Source organism: Pseudophryne corroboree, chromosome 9 (assembly GCF_028390025.1).
Source record: "Pseudophryne corroboree isolate aPseCor3 chromosome 9, aPseCor3.hap2, whole genome shotgun sequence".
NCBI lineage: Eukaryota > Metazoa > Chordata > Amphibia > Anura > Myobatrachidae > Pseudophryne > Pseudophryne corroboree.
Genome location: NC_086452.1, coordinates 65,264,648 through 65,288,521, shown reverse-complemented (window position 1 = coordinate 65,288,521; position 23,874 = coordinate 65,264,648). Strand labels below are relative to the sequence as shown.

General features: G+C 45.8%; 1 protein-coding gene across 5 annotated transcripts in view; it reads left to right on the top strand.

The window, feature by feature from the left end:
• The first annotated feature begins 13,671 nt into the window (after positions 1–13,671).
• The window catches only part of LOC134957501 (Krueppel-like factor 4), a 41,004-nt gene continuing 30,801 nt past the window's right edge, over positions 13,672–23,874 (top strand). Inside the window, exons 1-2 of one of the 5 annotated variants that reach the window (XM_063939477.1) lie at positions 13,672–13,695; positions 16,092–16,201. The gene's annotated coding sequence lies outside the window, so the exon portion shown is untranslated. Of the gene's footprint in view, positions 13,696–14,285; positions 14,368–14,508; positions 14,532–15,264; positions 15,371–15,948; positions 15,971–16,091; positions 16,202–23,874 lie in introns of those variants that run through there. The other 4 variants (XM_063939476.1, XM_063939478.1, XM_063939475.1 and 1 more) reach the window with 4 other exon arrangements.

Sequence of the window (23,874 nt, the reverse complement as noted above, 5' to 3'; positions counted from 1 at the left end):
TGGATGTGCTATAAGGGGTATCAGCACAGCGATTGTAGGAATTGCTGTACTTAATGACCGGGTCTCTTAATAATTTGCCTTATCGATATAAAGTGACCACAGGAAGGGTCTTACATGACCCCGCACATGACCGGACCTGTCCGTTGTACCTATTCTACATAATTTAGAACCTGCCCACTTAAGATTTGTCCTTTCCCATTTTGTACTGAAATATTTTAATTCAAAGCAACCCAAGTATAGATACTGTTTTCTGTGTCTGAGAATGCAGCACATGATTAAATATTATTTCATTTATTCATTTACATATGTAGCGCAAGTTTTCACAGAGGAGGGGGCCCATATGCACCTCCTTGTGGGCCCCTTCCTCTGTACGTCACAGTAGTCTCCAGCATTGAGTCTACTGCGTGGCAGCCATTTTGGCTGTGATTCTCGCCGCAACTGCAGTGCCCAACGCTGGAGTCTGGAAAGGTAAGTGTTAAAAATGGGTGCAGTGTCTGCGGTGTGGGCCCCCACTGGACCCACTAAACCCAGAGGCCCATGTGCATCGCACACATTGCACCCATTATATGCCTTTCACATGGAAGCAAGGACCTGGGAAAAACCCAGGTCATGTGTCGGTGTGAATGGTGTGATCTAACTTATGCGACTCGGGTCCCTGGCACTGTGTTAAAAGGAGCCCATTCAGCACCTTTTAAACATAACCCGGGTCCCCCTTTGCACACTGCAGCCTAAGAGGCACAGACCTGTTATTAACCCTAGTCATGGCCAGGGTCGCAGATTCAGGACATATAACCCAGGTTGACCCTTTGAAGCAGACACATGTCTTGGGTTTTTCCTGGGTCCAATGTTTGGTGTGAAAATGGTATTAAAGTTACTGTGTGTCCCTGCTCTATAGTTTCTTGTGGGCACGATGACTCTTCAAGTGTTAATAAAAGTGGGAAGATGATGCATATTGTGCTGGAAACTTCTCATGACATCATCAAGCTGTCAGCTCTCAGCTCATTGGCTCTGAATGATCACATGACATAAATGTTACAGTAACTTCCGTTCATACCAAGAATTAATTTACATAATGCCTGCTATATGTGGCATAGGCCCTCATTCCGAGTTATTCGCTCACTAGCTGCTTTTAGCAGCCGTGCAAACGCTAAGCCGCCGCCCTCTGGGAGTGTATCTTAGTTTAGCAGAAGTGCGACCGAAAGGATCGCAGCATTGCTACAAAAAAAGATTGTGCAGTTTCAGAGTAGCTCGAGACTTACTCCTAGCTAGCGATCAAATCAGACTGTTTAGTTCCTGTTTTGACGTCACAAATACGCCCTGCGTTCAGCCAGCCACGCCTACGTTTCCCCAGCCACTCCTGTATTTTTATCCGACTCGCCTGCGTTTTTACACACACTCCCCGAAAACGGTCAGTTACCACCCAGAAACACCCACTTCCTGTCAATCACTCTGCGGCCAGCAGTGCGACTGAAAAGCGTCGCTAGACCTTGTGTGAAACTACATCGGCTTTTCTGAAAGTACGACGCGCGTGTGCACTGCGCACCATACGCATGCGCAGAAGTGCCGATTTGTCACCTAACCGCTGCGACCGAAAGCAGCTAGCGATCAACTCGGAATGAGGGCCATTGTTATTTATCTATAATGGTACGTGTGTAAGTAAAAGTACGGTGCAGTTAGTGCCATTAGACCTTAACGCAGGCTCTACTATTATTATTATTACTACTATTATTATTAATGATATGCAGTTTTCTAAACTGTAAAAGGCATAATGGCTGCTTTGTATTATGTTCCAAATGAAAAATCAACACAAAAAAAATTAAAAAAGAATACATCTCTATTTCTTATTCTCTTTATTTGTATCTGTTTTCTGTATTTAATGAATTGCTGACCGCAAAACCTGTTATGTATATAAGTCATGAATAGAAATGATCAAAGGCAGAAATGTACAGTGCCGTAGTTCACATATCTGTCTGATCTTGCACAATCCCACAGATCATATATGATTATGAATATGAAACAATTACAGCATGCAGCACGTTACACGTGACCAAACCAGCATCTAACTCATAACACAAATACAAGTCTAGGAAAACTTCAGATGAAACTACAATGAAAGTCAATTTTGATTAAAAAAAAAATATTTCAACAGATTGCTGACAGGCCCTTGGCAAAATGCCCATTGGTACCTGGTCAGTGGACTCATGCAATCATTGTGTATGATGCAGACGTGCCACACCCCTCAGCAGACTGGCCACACCCCTAAACATGGGCCCCTACCACTGCATTTTCCCGGTGGGCCCTACATGCCCCAGTCCGACACTGGCTTTTAACAGGACACAAGTCGGATAACCCTTGTCATCGTTTACGTTGCACCACGTTCTGGGTCCTGATCGCTACTCGGGTCTGATCTCCAGTTGACTGGACCCATACCTCCCAACATGACCCTCTCCCGGAGGTACAGAATGCTCTGCTCCTGGACTTCCCTCTTAATAAATGATTGCCATCTCCTGTGCTGAAACACCTTTCTTATCCATTATCCTGTTCAACACAGGTGCCGGCAATCACAAATTAGGAGAAAAGTCCAGAAGCAGAGCATTGTGTCCCTCCTGGAGAGGGTCATGTTGGGAGGTATGTGGACCTGGGTTATTTTTTATGGACGCTTTTCCACTGAGCCGCGACCCTTGTACACCCGACATTAACCCGCGTTACTGTGGCAGTGGAAAAAGGATATGAGATAAAGTAGAGGCAAACATGTAATTACCAAAGCATTTACGTTTCCCAGAATTATTTTCCTTGTACCCAACACAATGCCAACTGGGACTCACGGAGTGCACGCTGGGCAGATTTTAGGGATATTTGTATGTAAGGTGAAACTAATCAATGATTATAAAGCTGACACCGAGAAATTCTTAACAACCACACTGATTGTGGCATCCAATGTAAGTGACCTTATCTCCCAGTTATCCCCCTGCTGTGTGCGGGAGCTACAGAAGTCTCTGGCTGTAATGTCATGCCTGAGGGCCCACAACAGATTTACATAATGATCTCATAACAAGGCAGCAGTGAATGAGCTAAGCAGGGGCTTTTGTGAGGACCCCTGTCTGCGGCCAGCAGCGGCACCAGCTCAGGTTAATGTCAGCCAATAAAATGTAAAATCCAGATACTCATTATAGGATGATGATAGTACTGTGCCCGGGGCTCATTATCCACCTTGTACAGAGAGCTCTCTGCCCAGCCAACTGCAGGACTAAATAAATAATCAGCAGGATAAAAAAAACTACACCAGACACAGAAGGAGTGATCGGTTTATGGGATGATAATGTGTTTCACAAATATACCAGTTCACACTCTGAGCACCCAATAAACATCTAACGTGTGGAACTATATTTCACTTAGAGTCCAGCAGAACGGCAGAGGTGCAGGTTACGGAGCAGGTCTCCTGCATGAACTTATTTCCAAGACTAGGCTTTCTGTGGCATCCATGAAGTAGGGGGTTAAAGTAAACCTATTTGGGATATAGTCCATGTTTCCATCCAGTGTTGGACTGGTGCATGAAGGGCCCCCCGGGGGAATAAAGTAGTAGGGCCCATGCCCATGATTAGGGGTGTGGCCAGCCATCCTAGAGGCTTGGCTAACCATTAAAGGGTGCATGGTCTGGGCCCATTGATAAATATATACAGAAAAAACTGCTAGTCCATGCATGATAATGTACCAGAATAATAGTAGTGGAATGCGTTTAGCATCCCGCTGTTGGGATGCCGGCGGTCATGTGATCGATGCCGGAACCCCAAAACCTCTCAGAAGACCGGTACTGGGTCATTGACAACTGACATCCTGAAGGTGAGTATCGGGGGAGGGTTAGGGTTAGGCACTGGGAAGGGGTTAGACACTAGGGGGAGGGGTGGTTAGCTCTAACCGCCACCCCCGAGCGTTAGCTGTAGCCAACACACCCAGAGAATTATCCATAGCCGGCACCACCGGAGGGTTAGGGTTGGGAACGGGGGGGGGTTGTTTGGTTGGGGGGGAAAAGGGGTAGAAATACTTACCCTCTCCGATGTCGGCATCTTCAGTGTCGAGTCGCCATGGTTGGTTATGTGACCGCAGGCATCTCGACCGCTGCCATTTTGTATGTATTCCATAGTAGCAGTGCACTGTAAAACATACACCATAGTCCTGTGCAGTCTAATATAACATATGTATAATGTATAATTCAAGCACACAGTCAGGAAACTAATTCCTGCAGGAGGGGGTTGGCACTAACTCAGTGGGGCCCACTGGGAATTTCCCCTGTACCCCTGTGGGCTAGTCTGGCCCTGTTTCCGTCCCTCTAGGAGGCACATGGTTTGGAATTGGGTGATTTGGAAACTGATGTTTCCCATACCCTGGGCTCTGGTCACTGGTATAAAATGCATACCTCCGACTTTCCAGTATCTTGAGGCGGGACCTGCCACACTGGAGGCGCATCTGCGGCCAGAAAGGGGGCTGAGCCTCTGGTGGAGGGGCGGGGCCTAGTGCAGCAACCCGTTTTCATCATTTTGAGGGCGTGCCCATTGCTCCCTGAGTGGCCGGGTAGCCCCCGGCTCCCCTACCTGCACTGATAGATGCCATGCGCAGGAAGTGAGACACTGGTCCCATTGCAATTGCGTAAGGGATCACAGTGTCCGGCTGAGACACGCCCTGAACCGGTTGCGACATGCCTGCGTTTTTGCTGCCATACCTCATTACCTCCCCCAAACACTCCTTGCCTGTCAATCACTTTGCAAATAAATTCTCTCTGTGACCACCATCACAAGACCATCGCCGCACACTTAGATACATGCACAGTTGTCCAATACTGGCTCAGCTGTTGGGGGTGCGTACCTTTCTGAATCAGCCCCTTTATCGGTTCTGTTTACTGTATATCCATTATTAGCAGAGATCTGCCCAGGGTATTATAATAGATCCCTAGATATCTAGGGCAGAAATATACTGCAATTACAGACTGTATTGTGATCCTTTATCTGCAAACACCTCCCAGGAAAAACTATGAATATCTCTCTCTTTATACTGTATTTGGGAATCATTAGTTGTCCCTGCTGCAGAGTGAACACAGTCCATTATGGATTATATGGGACAGGGGTAAGTGGTTGGACGTGATTAGGTCAGATAGACAGGCAGCTGATCACTAGATCTCGAGTGGGTTCAATCAGATATAGCGTCTCTATTCATAAAGCTTGTTAGTACAGAAGCTCGTTATATAAGCCAAGCTCTAGATTCTATTTTGGGGTTTATGTTCCTTTAAAAGAAAGATCCCTGTGATATACAGAGAGATGCATAGATGAACTGGTTATATTGTGATTTTCCACAATAGTCGCCAGAAATTGGATCCAGGTAGATTTCCAGTCAGTTTAGATCTTGTTTTGATTTATGGTTTTATTACACAGTATAGACAATTATATATTGCAAGTAGGGTGATGCAGAGACAGTGTCGGACTGGGGCAAGATGGGCCCACCAGTGAATGCAGGGGTAGAGACCCAAGCTTAAGGGGTGTGGCCAGCCACCAAAGAGAGGGCTAATCTCGGTGTTGTTTCCATAGAAACAAATCAAACACCCAAGTGCATCCATGATCCTGCTCCACCATGTTACTGACCCTTAGAGAAGGTAGTGGGGTAGTCCGACCCTGTGCAGGGTCATACTTGTATACTATTGCCTCTACACGTGTGACTGAAGGGGCATAACTGGGCTTCATCAGGGCCTCCTCACATAGGCAATTCTCCCTGAAGATGTATCAACCCAATTGCGGCTATGAAGAGTTGCTCCGAAGCAGACATACTCCTGTTTCCTGGCGTATCTTTTGCACCAAGGATATGGCAGCTGCAATACTGCACCGATGATGATGATGGGTATAAAACCTAAGGGTATAAGCAGGGGCAGTCTATTCACAGAGATACATACTACCCCGCATAAGGGCAAATATACATATGTAGGGGGTAATTCAGAGTTGATCGCAGCAGCAAATCTGTTAGCAGTTTGGCAAAACCATGTGCACTGCAGGGGGGAGGGAGGGCGGGGGGGGGGGGGGGGGCAGATATAACATGTGCAGAGGGAGTTAGATTTGGGTGGGTTATATTGTTTCTGTGCAGGGTAAATAGTGGCTGCTTTTTTTTTACACTACAATTTAGATTTCAGTTTGAACACACTCCACCCAAATCTAACTCTCTCTGCACATGTTATATCTGCCCCTCCTGCAGTGCACATGGGGGGTAATTCCAAGTTGATCGCAGCAGGATTTTTGATAGCAATTGGGCAAAACCATGTGCACTGCAGGGGAGGCAGATATAACATGTGCAGAGAGAGAGAGATTTGGGTGGGTTATTTTATTTCTGTGCAGGGTAAATACTGGCTGCTTTATTTTTACACTGCAAATTAGATTGCAGATTGAACACACCCCACCCAAATCTAACTCTCTCTGCACATGTTATATCTGCCTCCTCTGCAGTGCACATGGTTTTGCCCAATTGCTAACAAAAATCCTGCTGCGATTAACTTGGAATTACCCCCATGGTTTTGCCCAACTGCTAACAAATTTGCTACTGCGATCAACTCTGAATTAGGCCCATAGTCAGAGCCGGCCATAGGCATAGGCAAACTAGGCAATTGCCTAGGGCATTTGATATGCCTAGGGGCATCAGCAGCTTCTGCTGATTAAAATTATATGTGGCATGCCTATATTATGTGTGTAGCATTTCATATGCAGATACAGCCACAGTCTCACACAGTATATAGGCATGCTGCATATCATTTTAATCAGCAGAAGCTGCTTGTGCATCCTAGCCACATAGCAATGCAAATAAGATGCATTTTCATTTTAAAAAATGTGCCTGACGTTAGCATTGAGGCAAGATTTAGGAGGACACATCTGTATCCAAGCAGAGGCAGAGGTCACAGTGTTAGTGGCAGTGTGAGTGCTGTGTGCATGTGAGTGGGTTGGTTGTGCAGTAGTGTTCGGAATATGTGTAAGGAGCATTATGTGTATCATGTAAAAATGCATTAATAATGTGCAACATATGTGTAAGGGGCACTATGCGTGTCATTATGTGTATAAGGGCATTAATAATGTGTGGCATATGTGTAACAGGGTACTACTGTATGTGTGTCATTATGTGTATAGGGGCACTAATAATGTGCAGCAAATGTGTAGGGGCACTATGTGTGTCATTATGTGTATAAGGGCATTAATAATGTGCAGCATATGTGTAAGGGACATTATGTGTAAAAGGGCATTAATAAAGGTTGTCATAATGTGTAAGGCGCATTATATTTATAAGGACATTAATAATGTGTCTCATGTGTAAGGGGCATTACTGTGTGGCATTATGTGTATAAGGTGCTCTACTATGTGGCATTGCATATAGAAAGGGCACTACTGTGTCGTCTAAAGTGAATAAAGAGCAATAGGGTGTGGTGTAATGTGAATAAGGAGCAACTCGGTGTGATGTAATGTGAATAAGAGGCTCTACTGTGAGGAGTAGGTAAAGGTAAGGTATAAGGTAAAGTGATACTACTGTGGGATGTAATATGAATTATGGACACTATCGCATGATCAAATGTGAATAAAGTTGCAGTACTGTGTGGCCTAATTGGAATTGGGGTTACTATTGTGTGGCCATGCCCCTTGCAAGCAAAAACTCACCCCATTCTGGGCTGTGCGCCAAATGTGCGAACTGTTCCTTTTTAAAATATAGGGGGTACAAACACCAAAATAAGGACTGCTATGGATGAGGGGTGGTGGTGCTGGGAAAGAGGTACAAGGTCAGAGGCGGAACCAGCGGTGGTGCTAGGGGGCACCAGCCAAAATCTTGCCTAGGGCATCATATTGGTTAGGGCCGGCTCTGCCCATAGTTCCAGGCTGAAGCAATTATGGTCAACTTGCAACAGGCCTCCAAGCCACTCATTAGGGAAATAAAGTACCCTGTGACCAGAATGCATCATACAGAACACATCTTCTTGCTAATTTGCCTGTTTCTTTGGCCCAGATTTATCAAGCCTTGGAGAGTGATAAATTGCACGGTGATAAAGTAACAACCAACCAGCTCCTAACTGCCATGTCACGGTCTGGGTTTAAAAAGTGACAGTTAGGAGCTAATTGGCTGCTACTTTATCACAGTGCAATGTATCACTCTCCAAGGCTTGATAAAATCTGGGCCATATCTTTGCTCTGTGTATTTTCATCTCCATGTCAGCAGCAGTGAGGACAAAGCTCTGCAGACAGTGACCAGGGAGTCTGGAATGCTAATAAATAGAACAGATGCACATTCAACAATCTTTATATACTGTGAGTATCCTTCTTATACAGTTTATAGGAATCATCCGTATTTACATATAGCAGTGCATCAAGTGTGTGCAACTGTCCTAGCAACTTCCAATCAGAGTACCAGAGCCATAGATACAGCATAAGAACATATACTGAGCTATATAGAGCAAGAGAAGTGACACCGTGTAATCACCAATACTGTACATTCGGGTGGTCTTCAGTATGCCGGCTGCCGGGATCCCGGCGCACAGTATACCGGCACCGGGATCCCGACAGCCGGCATGCCGACACTTATTCTCCCTCGTGGGGTTCCACGACCCCCCTGGAGGGAGAATAAAATAGCGTGGCGCGCGTAGAGCGCCACCGTGCCCGCAGCGTGGCAAGCGCAGCAAGCCCGCAAGGGGCTCATTTGCGCTCGCCACACTGACGGTATGCCGGCGGTCAGGCTCCCGGCGCCGTTATGCTGGTCGCCGGGAGCCCGACCGCCGGCATACCATACTACACCCGTACATTCATAATACTATAAGATACTGGGAATTGCAACTTATGTAGGAAGGAGTACTGTGCGATTGTACAGACGGAGTAAGGGCCTAATTCAGCAGCGATTGCGCCCTGAAGCCCTATGTGGTGTGCGCACGTGCATCGGCCGCACTGCGCGTGCGCACACAGTGAGATGCAAAAGCATCTCACTGGTTCGATCGCCTCTGCCTGATTGACAGGCAGAGGAGGTTGCAGTGCGATAGGGGGCGTTAGGACGCTGTTGGACGGCGTGGTCCAGACCGTTGCTGAGACGGGCCGCGGCGGCTGCGTGACGTCACACGCAGCCTCTGCGACCCAAAACATGGCAGGTAGCTACTCACCAGGTATGAAAGCATTGCCGCCGTGCGATGCCTTCGCACGTGCTGGGGGGTGGGCTTGACATGCGGGGAGGACTAGCCCAGTGCTGGGTGTCGCCCGCATGTCAGAGATTCTGATCGTAGATGTGCTAATTTTAGCACATCTACGATCAGCTCTGAATCGGGCCCAAAGACAGGTCAGTTACAATCAGATACGGAAGAAGAGAAGTTGCACTATGAGATTTCTTACTAAAAAAACACAGATACTGAGAATAAAATTAAGCACATTGGGAGTCATTCCGAGTTGTTCGCTCGCTAGCTGCTTTTAGCAGCATTGCACACGCTAGGCCCGCGCCCTCTGGGAGTGTATTTTAGCTTAGCAGAATTGCGAACGAAAGAGTAGCAGAATTGCGAATAAATAATTCTTAGCAGTTTCTGAGTAACTCGAGACTTTACTCCTACACTGCGATCACCTCAGCCCGTTTTGTTCCTAACTTGACGTCACAAACACGCCCTGCGTTCGGACAGCCACTCCCCCGTTTCTCCAGACACTCCTGCGTTTATCCTGGTACGCCTGCGTTTTTCCGCACACTCCCAGAAAACGGTCAGTTTCCGACCAGAAACACCCACTTCCTGTCAATCATACTCCGATCACTTCAACGATGAAAATTCTTCATTCGGACGTGAGTAAATCTACTAAGTTTTGTGCTAAATTACTTAGCACATGCGCACTGCGTACCATGCGCATTTTTGCCTTAATCGCTCCGTTGCGAAAATCGGCAACGAGCGAACAACTCGGAATGACCCCCATTGTTCTTCAGGTATATATTTGGTTGTTGTGGTACAAATGTATATAGAAATGTCAGAAGAGAGGCGTGGTACTGTGCCATTGTCCATACATGTGCAATAAGATTAGATACTGGGAATTATCACATCGTTCACTCAGTGCATAAACAAAGTAATTGGCAGGTTATCAACTCCAAGCCGGAGAACGCTAAAAAGGAAATAACTGTGACAATCAGGGGCTGCTGGAAAGTTGCATTTAACAAATAAACCTGATCACACACATATATCATTTAGTAAAGGTCAGATTTGTGTGTGAGAATTACAGGCACTTTAATTGCCATTACATTGCTGATATTAAGAGAATGTTTTAGTGATAAATGATCCAACTCTGTAAGCTGGAATTGGTCGTGTGGATCAGTGTTCTTGTAGCATTGGATGAATAAATGATCAGTGCACACTTACACCTGCCTGACACTTGGGAGGACATTTACTAAGCAGTAATAAGAGCGGACAAGTGAGCCAGTGGAGAAGTTGCCCATGGCAACCAATCAGCACTGAAGTAACATCTATAATTTGCATACTATAAAATTATATAGAGCTGCTGATTGGTTGATGGGGCAACTTCTCCACTGGCTCACTTCTCTGTTCTTATCACTGCTTAGTAAATGTCCTCCTTGGTGCAAAATGTGCTCCTCCAAACAGGTTTGTTTCCGCATATGTCCAGGTGGCAAATGAAGCATGTGCAGGAGCACACCCTCACTAAAGGTTCCCTCCATGAGAACGCCCAGTCAGACCCCAGTTCCGCAGCTTTGCTTGCAAGTAATTCAGAAATGGACGCTATTGTAAAGCCGCCCGCAACTATGCAATAATATGCTGTGTAAATAGACACCTCTTGTGATCTGCTGCTGTGTCCGAAGACGAAGCATCAGATCATCTGTATGAACATCGGACATCTGAGTATGCCTCAAGTTATTCAGGATGGCCGATGCCAGTGTGCTAATGATGACGTGACCATTCATGGGGCACATGCTGGCCTTTTCCTCCTGGCCCCATAGTCTATTTACTGGGTGCAATTCTCACTGTCCATTTGTACTCTATGGGCCTAGTAATGTAGCTTTTATTAAGCCACTAGAGTAAAATGGGACAGGAAGATTACACCCAGTACATAGAAGTTCTCATATGTTGCACTCAGATACACTGTCATTGGCAGCTATGGTTTCAGGGTCAAACTGGCCCACAGGGGAACAGGGAAAACCACCGGTGGGTTCCACTGCCTGTAGGCCCTCCTCCTCCTCTAGGGATAAGGTTCCTATCCTAGAGCACTTTAATTATACATTATACTTCACAAGAATATGGTTTATTATATATTTACCAAGTGAGACAGAACATGTACTCTGTAATGGGTAGCCAAACCTCTGTGGTGGCTGGCCACGCCCCAGTGGAGACTGGCCACACCCTAAAGCATGGGCCCCTGCAACAACATTCCCCCGGTGGGCCCTTTATGCCTCAGTCCGGCATTGTCCCTGAATTAACCATGGATCTACCAAGGGTCATAAGCCTATATGAGCCTTCGCCATGCCTGTCACAAGTAGAAAGTGAATATATTTAGTGTATACAGCAAAGACCATGTATTCTGCTCCTGAGACAAATTTTACACTACAAAGGAGTTCTGCAATAACAGTACATTGCTATGGAATATGCAGGCACTATATAAATAAATGTTGGGGATCTGGCGAGCAGAAGCAGGTTACAGAGCGGTAGAGGGAAGGTTCCCAGCACTGAGGAGCCACTTGTTGAGCTGCTTTCTCTGAGTCAGGCAGTGAGCCACTTCCAAGGAATGCTTGGAGCTGCCTGACAGAGAACTGGTATCGCTTTGAAGAACAAGCGACTCCACCCTGGAGAACTTAATCAGGCTCAACAGAAACTCAGATTTGCATGGTAACTTTTCCAGCTTTCCCTCAGCCATCATCACTTGTCTCCCCAAGGGATATGTGAGCAGCAGTGAGTGCTGGGGCTCGTCGCTCTTATGTGGTAAAGCCAAATATTGTCATCATTTTTTTTAACTATCTGCCACAACTTTGACTTGATGAACAAGATGACAAATTGGAGTCTGTGCATTAAATTCTTGCACAATCATCAGTTTCTGTTACTAAACACAACATGAGAAGCAGAAATGCTGGAGCAGGTTCCTTTCCTATATAGAATTCTGCAAATGTGTAAATCTGGCTCAGAAAAAGAAAAGAAATTAAGAAAAAAAATATATAGATGTATATGCTAAAACAAATATTCTCTGTGAAGTGTTGCAGAAGATGTTTTTGGTACATACATAAAGATCACTAATAATAATTCTGTACGCTGCTGGTTTATAAGTTGTAAAGAAGCAGCTAAACTACATAATATGGGAGCATGAATGTATCTTACGATGAACGTTGGCCCTTGGCATACACATCCCCCCTTCTATATGGCTAGAAGTAGTAGAATGTCAAAAAAAGGAGACCGATTTAAATATTTAAAAAAAAAATGGAAATTTTTTACCATGTGTACACACCTTTGGTTTTTACTATGGTATATTCAAAGCTTAACTTTAGTACAGTTCCATGATTTGCATTCTTTTCCCAAGAATCTCTTAATCTTCTCAAAGTGCCACATTGTTAATCTAACTATGGTGTGATATTTTTCTCACACTACAGTAGGACTAAAAAGCCCTACACATTTAAAGATCCGCCGCCGAGCTGCCCGATGGCGGATACGGGCGACCCGGCGGCGGGGGGGCAGTGACGGGGGGAGTGAAGTTACTTCACTCCCCCGTCACACGGCTCCATAGAAGTGCAGGCAAATATGGACGAGATCGTCCATATGCATGCACAGCCGACGGGGCACCAGCGATGAACGAGCGCGGGGCCGCGCATCGTTCATCGCTGGTGCCTCCACACTCAAAGATATGAACGGTACCTCGTTCATTAATGAACGAGATCGTTCATATCTTTGACGATTATCGGCCAGTGTGTAGGGCCTATTAGTGCAGCCTAATATTTAAGTATAAGGGATATCAGTGGGGATGGAAACTGAGCTTCCACAACCCGAAATTTACACCCATGCTGCATAGAGGGATAACACAGAACTGTACCCAACATAAGGATTTCCATGTGCTGAATATAGTTAAGCAAAGAGCATGATTGAATTTACCAACCCTTTAACTGTGGACAGGTGAATTTGTCTAATAGACTGTGCTGGGGCTGTGATGATGATAAGTAGCAAGCTTACAGATGCGGGGCGAGTGCCCACAAGATGCATGCAACTCTGCCTACAGGCAAATACGTGCATTTCTGCGCAAGCAATATGAGAGCATATACAGCCAACTTCCATGTAATTCTGTGTCAGGCGTGTATAAGTACGCTTACTATACCATCCATTTAAACCAGGACGCTCATGCATTACACAGGTTCTATGGCTGATTAAAACCAGGTGAAATGCAGACTTGAAGCCAGCCTGCCACAGAATCTGTGTAATTCATGAGTGTCCCAGTTTAAAAGGATAGTATAGTAAACCTATACTTCTATGTATAACCCACATTATCAGACACCTGTAGTACATAGGCTGCAATATGCAAGCCTATCCAATTATATATGCTTACCATACGATCCCTTTAAACTGGGACACTCATGCATTACACAGGTTCTGTGGCTGATTAAAAGCAGATGAAATACAGGCTTGAAGTCAGCCAGCCAGCCACAGAACCTGTGTAATTCATGAGTGTCCCAGTGTAAAAGGATAGTCTGGTAAGCCTATATATGCTCCTGAGGAATATGTGGGCATTTTCACATTGAATGCATTGAGCCCCTAAACAGACATTAACTGTGGACATAACCTCATCTGGACCAGCACTAATATTTGGAGAACTTCTACTTTCCCTGATCCACCACTAACCTGCCATATTGTAGCGAGGATTTCTTGCCAGCAGGGACAATACGGTTTGCCTTATGTGGACTGAATAATATTCTCCTATTTTGAAAGATAATATACCACATTTGTTTGCAATTTAAATTGTCTGGATCCAGTGACTGTGTCTTTAATTTTCAAAGGGGTATACTTCATATTTACCTACTCTCCCAGATTCTGCGGAAGACACACGGATTTTTCGGGTAGTCCCCCCGCAGTCCCGGAAGAGTGGGCACCCCTCCCGCATTCTGCCCACTTCCGAGAGAAGTGGGCAGAATGGGTTGCTAAATAGGGCAAAATTGTGGACCTGGCAGAGGGGGCGGAGCTTAACGACACAATTATATGCAAATTTTGTCATTGAAGCGCCGCCCCTATGCAAATACTGACCAATATCGGTATTCTCTCATCCAGTGGGTGGGGCCTAATGATGCCATTGGCTCAGTCCCGCCCCCATGGCCGCCCACCTGCTTCTTCTCTCTGGTTATCTCCTGGGGAAGAGAAGAGAAATGTAGGTAAGTATGGTATACTTAGGCTTACCATACTAGCCCTTTAAACCGGGACACATGAATTACACAGGTTCTGTGCCTGGCTGACTTCAGCCCTGCATGTCACCTTGTTTAAATCGGCCACAGAACCTGTGTAATTCATGAGTGTCTCGGTTTAATGGGAAGTCTAGGTATATTTAATACTTATCTATAGTGCACAAGATGAATGGCTATTGCTCCACTTAAATTTCCTCCAATAGACCAGTTTATTGCCTCCATGTAGCTAATTGCAAGACTCTAGGAAGTGCTCTGATTTCATTTTTGGTTTTATGTGATTATATGTTTTATTTACATTTTTTTTTTTATTACTAATTAATATAGTTTTTTTCACCAAACCACATTGTGTATACCAGGCATTCCCAACCACGGTCCTCAAGGCACACTAACAGTGCAGGTTTTAGTGATATCCAGGCTTCAGCACAGGTGACTTAATTAGTAGCTGTTATTTTGATTTAACCATCTGTGCTGCAGCCTGGATATCACTAAAACCTGCACTGTTGGTGTGCCTTGAGGACCGTGGTTGGGAATGCCTGGTGTATACATTTTATACTATATTAATTGCATTAAACAACCCCACAGCACTGTTCTTTTAGGTTAGCTTGTACCTCCCCAATTATATTGCTCAATAGATGCAACCAGTAGTTGTCAGGACTTTAATCGTATGCATGATATGTATTTACTTATTATTATGTACAATCAGATAAGTGAAGGGTGCAGTAAAGCAGCTCTGTCTTGCGCCAGATGTAGTGTTTATCAGACTAACGATTCCCAGATTAAGTGCATTGGTTCTCATCTCTATCCTTTAGACCCCCAATGGGTTATATATTCAGTGTGCCTATCTGTGTAAGCAGGTGAGATGATTACTAACTCAGCAGAATAGAGCTACTCACCTGTGCATGATTAAAGAAAGCCAAATAGGTGGATTCTTCGAGGGCTCAGAGATGTGGGCATCTTTGGGCTGGGAAAATAGGTAAGTCTGGGCTTGTGTATAGATAAGCTACATTATCACCAAGATATATGGAAATAGCTGTTTAAGACATTCCCTGCTGGGATGCTGGTGAATTTCCTCTCTATATCTTCAAAGCAGTTTTCTAGGATATCCTAGCATGAGAAGACAGGAACTAGTAAATACTGGTATATAATGTAGTATGTAATGCACCTGAACTAGTCAGAGACTTGCACTGTTGAAGCCTAAGAATCTCTACAGCCATTAATTAATTATTTGCATTCTATATTGGATATTGCGTTTGCGTAATGTAGTCCACAAAGATTTGGGATTTTTATTGTCAGACTCCAGTTTACTGAGAAAAAGATGAAAATCTCCTGGATTGCTTTATTACCTAATTGAGTTCTCTATAGCAGTGGTTCTCAAACTCGGTCCTCAGGACCCCACACAGTGCATGTTTTGCAGGTAACCCAGCAAGTGCACAGGTGTATTCATTATTCACTGACACATTTTAAAAGGTCCACAGGTGGAGCAAATTATTTCACTTGCGATTCTGTGAGGAGACCTGCAAAACATGCACTGTGTGGGGTCCTGCGGACCGAGTTTGAGAACCTGTGCTCTATAGTAAGTTGCATTGATTGTAGTGCAGGCCATATAAGAGAAACACAGGCTGCAGGGATGGGATGATTACAGGCATAATAATTGGGTGTATGGTTACTCCACCTTTCCCTCTTCCTCTCCTCAGGCCCTGCAGTCAAGGCCATGGTTTATGGATACCCAGATAATTAGCTGCTCTCAGCCTGAATCAGCAGAGAAGTGTGTTGGTCATTCTGGAGACAGCTTGGAGAAGAGCAGGTAAGATACAGACCGTTGTATAATGACTGTTCTGATGGGAGCGGAGAGTGTTCTTCCCCCCTGCAGGCTACACCATATCTGTTCTCCATACAGTGGCCATCACTGCTAATTACACAGAGCAGCTATAAGAACGTAGCCGGGACATCTGAGGGAGACGTTGGTGACAGAAATACATAAGCTGCATACACAGACATCAGTGTATTGTCAGTGTAGATACCGTCATCTTTGTAACAGTCATATGGCAAAACTATATTACTATGATCCCTGGAGAGGAGGCGGCTGATGTGAACACCTACCCAGGGCCGCCCAGTGCGAACAGTTAAAAAGAAGAAAATGCTCCCCCCCCCCCCCCCTTCCCCCTAGACATTCAAAAATGTCATTAGCATGATCTTGCTAACAATGGGCGTGGCCTTGCAGGGAAAGACTACCTTACACCCCAGTTTTTGACCCTGCGTCCTCAGACCTTGGCCACCACTGGAAGAAAAATTCCACCATATTGTGCCCCACACAGTAATACCCCCTTGCACCATGTTATGCCTGCCTTGTCACCTTAATATATGCCTCACAATGAGAGCTCACTTGTACAGTAATGCCCCACTACTGCCTGCTCACTGTCACCACCACCTGCTGTTTTTCTCAGCTGGGACTCGCATCCTTCCCTACCCCTGCTGTGTGTCAGCGGTCCCAGCACTTGGGCCTGCTGCTAGTCAATGTCCCTCCCAAAATGGCTGCCTTCTCCTTTAGTATCCTTCAAAACTGTCTCCTCTGTGGCAGTGGACATTTTGGGAGGGACATTTTCAACAGTATTCCATGCAGACAGCTGTGTGGCTAGTTACTATGGGCTGAACCGTCCTGCACCATTCTCACCTCCCCAATTAATGTTTCTCACCTCTTCCCCCTCGGCTCCCCTACGTCCTTTTTCTTCCTCCACCCCACCTCCTTAGACCCAAATGACTTTCAGTGTTCTAGGGGCTCAAAAATTACATTATATCTTGGCTCCCCCAACCTAAAAAGGTTGTGGCACCCCTGTACGACAACTAGATTCTGTTGCAAGTGTCTGGCTATGATCTTTCATCGCACACACAGTAATTCTCCCACACGCAGGTGTCACTGATGCTAGAAGAACGTTTAGGGGGCCATTTCTCAAACAATATTCGTGGCTATATCCTCTTACAGCACTTGGCTCCGAGATGTCCCATTGACTATTGTGATGCTAATTGGTTATTATTTTGATGAAAACTGTATACTGATAAAAACACCAGAATCTTCATTCATCTGAGTAAATCCAGTATAGTCTATAATGTGAGAGAAGGCTTTGTTTTTTTGAAGTTTATGGGGTAGCTTTCCTAAGGATTCTAAAACAACCAAGCAGAGTTGTTGCACATAGCAACCAATCAGATTCTGCCTATCATTTTCTAGGATGCAGGAAAGAAATGATAGGTAGAATCTGAATGGTTGGTATGGGAAACAGCACCACTTTATTTTATTTTTATTTTAAGAAGCTTTAGTAAATCTACCCCAATGACTTGTATTCTCTAACCTTCGACCTATGGTCCTTATTCAGAGATGTATTCACGGGATCCGGTCTGAAGATCGACAGTATCTAGGTCGACAGTCACTAGGTCGACATGGATGGAAGGTCGACAGGGTTTCTAGGTCGACATGTGCTAGGTCGACATGAGTTTTTCACATTTTTTCTTTTTTTGAATTTTTTCATACTTAACGATCCACGTGGACTACGATTGGAACGGTAATCTGTGCCGAGCGAAGCGGTAGCGGAGCGAAGGCACCATGCCCGAAGCATGGCGAGGGGACGCGGTGCACTAATTTGGGATCCCGGTCACTCTACGAAGAAAACTACACCAAAAAAAAAATCCTCATGTCGACCTTTAGACCTGTCGACCTAGCACATGTCGACCTAGAAACCATGTCGACCTAGTGACTGTCGACCTATAGTGGTCGACCTAAACATTGTCGACCTAGATACTGTCGATTTGATGAACCACACCCGTATTCACATCTGCATACCTCACAACTTCTAGAGGTTGTAAGTCAGTACTCCAAGTGCGGCTTCGTCGCGTGGCGCCAAAAATGGGACGTGGCCTAATTGAAAGTGGTGTCGCCTTGTGTGAATGACTCGATTGCAAGCCATGCCTCCCATTTTCATCACAGTGGGGGCACAGCCAGCTCTCTGTGAGCTGCTGGCTGTGCACCCAGTCCCTCTGCCTCAGTGGAATAGACGCTATGCGCATAGCGTCTATTCACTGCTGCGCTGCCCTGAACTGAGCAGAGCAGCGAGTGATAGGGAGCCTCCCAACTAGCCCCCACCGCAGGACACTGCGGCCCGCGGGAGGGACAGACCCAAAAAAACGGGGCTGTCCTGCGAAAATCGGGACAGTTGGGAGGCATGCATCTGCAATCTGTACGCAGCTGATGTGCACTAATACACAAATGCTGGAAATGTACTGAGACGCCCATTGGCGGCCATGCAAATCTCCACATCAGTCGCTGATCATTTGACTATGGGAGTTCCGAGTATCCCCATCGCCGCAGGAAGGTAGACACCTGAGACACGGTTATTGCATACGGGATCGCAAACGCCACAAAAGTGGTAGCCACGCACCTTTTGGTTTTGCCGTCTCTCCCCGTTGCCTCCCACAAACAGTTCAGACTGGCAATCCCTTTGCGAATAAAATCCTCTCCACTTACACTGTCGCAAGACCATCGCGGTCCCCGCGCAGTGCAATTTAGATGCCCAAAAATCCGGTTTGCGTACGACTTTGAATCCGGCTATATAATTGGAGTGGCAGTCTTAAATTGGGGAGTCAAGATACAGAGAAACACTGTTCCATATGCAAAATAATATCTAATTTCATTTGTGTTTTTTTATGAATATTGTTAGAAAAATTAAATTTTATAAATATTCTGCATATATAAATGCAGTCCGCACACAGTGGCACGGTAAAGGTTAAGTCTGCCCGTCCGGCCTGCACCGTGTTCGGTAGCCTGCCTGCTGTGTGGTGTGGTGAGGCTGATGTTGATATTGGCTCGGTGACTGGGACACACCTGTTGTTTAAACTACTCGGTGAGAGATTCGGCAGAAAATAAATGTCTATTTATTGTTTGCAGTAGCAGACACATACATAGAAAGTAACACAGAAACAAGACCTACAGTAATTCAATATATAAACATCCGCTGTGAATATGCTACATGTAACAGTTCTGGAAAAGCAGAGGCATGCGCAGGGCCTGGGTGTGTGTTCATTCATACATATCACAGTTTTGGAGCACTACACTGGCATGCACTGGTTCTGGCTGGGCTGCCATCAGAAATTGTGGGGCCCGGGACTGAAGTCCTGATTATCCCCCTTCCTACCTGATGGCAGGCCTGGGAGGTTGTCTAACTCTATACATGTCCCAGTTCTGGTACATTAGAGGAGTGCACTCCTTGGAGGTTGTGGGGTGGGAATCCTTTTATATCTGTGTTTTGGATCACTAGAGATATGTGACCGCTAGGAGTGTAAGAACTGATCATCGTGAACTGATGTGGACCCATCGCGTTAGGAGGTTCTTACAACCGGTTTTGTAATACATAAGGGGTGTTTTTTTTAGGGATGGTATCGGGATGCCGGCATTCAGAATACCATCAGCTGCATCCCGACACCTGCTTAGTAAGTATTTCTAACCCTCTCTACCTGCAGCCTGACTCTGTCCCTCCCTGCAGCCTCAACCTGACCCTGACCCTCCCTGCTGAGTGCCTAACCCTCCCTCTATTGTCTAAACCTATATCCCCCTTGCAGCCTAACCTCCCTGGCATACTTACGATCGGGATGCCGGTGGTTGGAATTCTGGGGCCGGCATTGTGATCGATGTCAGGATTCCGCTGCCGGTCTCCTGACCAGTGGCAGGATTCCCAGCATTGGTATTCTGACTGCCAGCATCCTGAGCAATATGGTAACTGGACCTCGTTTTTCACATTGTCCCTGTACTGGAGAAATAGGGGTGCATGCTAACCTACAGAGCTGGATCTTGCATGTCCTAGATGTGTGACAACCTTTAAAGGCAGATGGTGATGTTCTGCATGTCCCAGTTATTGAACACTAGGGGGAGAATTCAATTGAGGGTGGGAAAATTAAAACGCAAAAACCCATAGTGCTGGGTTTTTCCCACAGCCTCAGGGTTTTGCTATTCAATTGCAGGACTGAAAATGGGGGAGGATGCAGTAAATTTACCTACAGTCAAAATCCCGACAACCATTTTACCTACAATCAAAATGTTGACGTGTCAAAAAGTCGATGTGAGTTTTTCACCAAAATTGACTTGTTCATAATTTACCATCCCAGTGGATCTGAAGGGGCAATAATAATAGTTCCCGGAGCATGGCGAGCGGACGCGGTACACTTATACAGTGTCCATGTCGACCTATGTCCACACACACACCTATGAAAAACTTGTGTCGACTTTTTGACCTGTCAACATTTTAAATGTCTTTGTTGTGGCCATCGGTCAATTGACTGTATTTTGACCGCTGGGATTTTGATTGTAGGTATTTCATACTGATCCCAAAATGGGATGCAGTGATTTCTATAGTATGATTCGTAGGGTCTGCTCTGATCATGGTGAGTTTTTATTTGAGATGGGTGTAGGTGTTTAGGAAAGTCTCCTGCGTCTCACAAGATTAGAATATTGACTTAAACCAGTAAAACCTTTAAAAAAAAAAAAAAATAAATTTTTGGAAATACTTATTCCAATATGACTATTATTTAGCTTGTTCCTAAAACTGAGATAAGTGTGATGTCTCTAAAAGTGGCATCAGAGCAGGCCTTAGGCATAGGCAAATGCCTAGGGCATTTGGAATGCCTAGGGGCATAAGCAGCTTATGCTGATTAAAATGATATGTGGCATGCCTATATTCTGTGTGTGGCTGCATCTGCATACGAAATGCTACGTTACAGTGTGTTCCTGGAAATCACTGTAATGTAGCATTTCGTATGCAGATACAGCCACAGTTGCACACAGCCGTACCGACACACCGCAATATGACACCTTGGCTGGCAAATCTACATCATATATAGTCCTAGAGGCTATATAGATGTAAAATTACCCCTGCCAGTATTCCAGAAAAAGCGGGAGAAAGTCCGCCGAAAAAGGGGCGGGGCCATCTCCCTCAGCACACTGGCGCCATTTTTCCCTCACAGTTCCGCTGGAAGGAAGCTCCCTGGCTCTCCCCTGCAGTCTGAACACTACAGAAGGGTAAAAGAGAGGGGGGGCACTAAATTTAGGCGCAGTATAGATATATATATATATATAGATATATATATATATATATATATATATATATATATATATATATATATATATATATATATATAATATGCGCAGCTATAAGGGAAAACACTCATTTATAGTGGGATCCCTGTGTTATATAGCGCTCTGGTGTGTGCTGGCATACTCTCTCTCTGTCTCCCCAAAGGGCTTTGTGGGGTCCTGTCCTCTGTCAGAGCATTCCCTGTGTGTTTGCGGTGTGTCGGTACGGCTGTGTCGACATGTTTGATGAGGAGGCTTATGTGGAGGCGGAGCAAATGCCTGTAAACGTGATGTCACCCCCTGCGGGGTCGACACCTGAGTGGATGGTGCTGTGGAAGGACTTACACGACAGTGTCGACTCCTTGCATAAAAGGTTTGACGACATACCTAATGTGGGACAGCCGGCTTCTCAGCCTGTGCCTGCCCAGGCGTCTCAAAAGTCATCAGGGGCTCTAAAACGCCCGCTACCTCAGGTGACAGACACAGATGTCGACACTGATACTGACTCTAGTGTCGACGACGATGAGACTAATGTAACTTCCAGTAGGACCACACGTTACATGATTGAGGCAATGAAAAATGTGTTGCACATTTCTGATGTTACCCCCGGTACCACAAAAAAGGGTATTATGTTTGGAGAGAAAAAACTACCAGTGGCTTTTCCTCCATCTGAAGAGTTAAATGAAGTGTGTGAAGAAGCGTGGGCTTCCCCTGATAAAAAGCTGGTAATTTCTAAGAGGTTACTAATGGCGTACCCTTTCCCGCCAGAGGATGGGTCACGCTGGGAAACATCCCCTAGGGTGGATAAAGCGCTCACACGCTTGTCAAAGAAGGTGGCACTACCGTCTCCGGATACGGCCGCCCTGAAGGAATCTGCTGATAGAAAGCAGGAGGCTATCCTGAAATCTATATATACACACACAGGTGTTATACTGAGACCGGCTATTGCTTCAGCCTGGATGTGCAGTGCTGCTGCTGCGTGGTCAGATTCCCTGTCAGAAAATATAGATACCCTAGACAGGGACACTATATTGCTAAACGTAGAGCATATAAAAGACGCACTTTTATACATGAGGGATGCACAGAGGGATATTTGCCGGCTGGCATCCAAAATTAGTGCAATGTCCATTTCTGCCAGGAGAGGGTTATGGACTCGGCAGTGGACAGGAGATGCAGATTCCAAACGACACATGGAAGTTCTGCCTTATAAGGGTGAAGAGTTGTTCGGGGATGGTCTCTCGGACCTCGTTTCCACAGCAACAGCTGGGAAGTCTACATTTTTACCCCATGTTCCCTCACAACCAAAGAAAGCACCGTATTATCAGGTACAGTCCTTTCGGCCCAATAGGGGCAAGCGGGTTAAAGGCGCGTCCTTTCTGCCCAGAGGCAGAGGTAGGGGAAAGAAGCTGCAGCATACAGCCAGTTCCCAGGAGCAAAAGTCCTCCCCCGCTTTCTCTAAGTCCACAGCATGACGCTGGGGCTTCACAGGCGGAGCCAAGTACGGTAAGGGCCTGTCTCAAATATTTCAGCAATCAGTGGGCTCGCTCACGGGTGGATCCCTGGATCCTTCAAGTAGTATCTCAGGGGTACAAGCTGGAATTCGAGACGTCTTCCCCCCCCCCCGCCGTTTCCTCAAATCTGCCTTGCCAACCACTCCCTCAGGCAGGGAGGCAGTGTTACAGGCAATTCACAAGCTGTATTCACAATAAGTGATAGTAAAGGTGCCCCTACTTCAACAAGGAAGGGGTTACTATTCCACAATGTTTGTGGTACCGAAACCGGACGGTTCGGTGAGACCCATTTTAAATTTGAAATCCTTGAACACATATATAAAAAAATTCAAGTTCAAGATGGAATCGCTCAGGGCGGTTATTGCAAGCCTGGACGAGGGGGATTACATGGTATCACTGGACATCAAGGATGCTTACCTGCATGTCCCCATTTACCATCCTCACCAGGAGTACCTCAGATTTGTGGTACAGGATTGTCATTACCAATTCCAGATGTTGCCGTTCGGTCTATCCACGGCTCCGAGGGTCTTTACCAAGGTAATGGCCGAAATGATGATACTCCTTCGAAAGAAGGGAGTTTTAATTATCCCGTACTTGGACGATCTCCTGATAAAGGCGAGGTCCAGAGAGCAGTTGTTGGTCGGGGTAGCACTATCTCGGGAAGTGCTTCAACAGCACGGCTGGATTCTAAACATTCCAAAGTCACCGCTGGTCCCTATGACACGTCTACTGTTCCTAGGGATGGTTCTGGACACAGAACAGAGAAAAGTGTTTCTCCCGGAGGAGAAGGCGAAGGAGCTGTCATATCTAGTCAGAGGCCTCCTAAAACCAAAACAGGTGTCGGTGCATCACTGC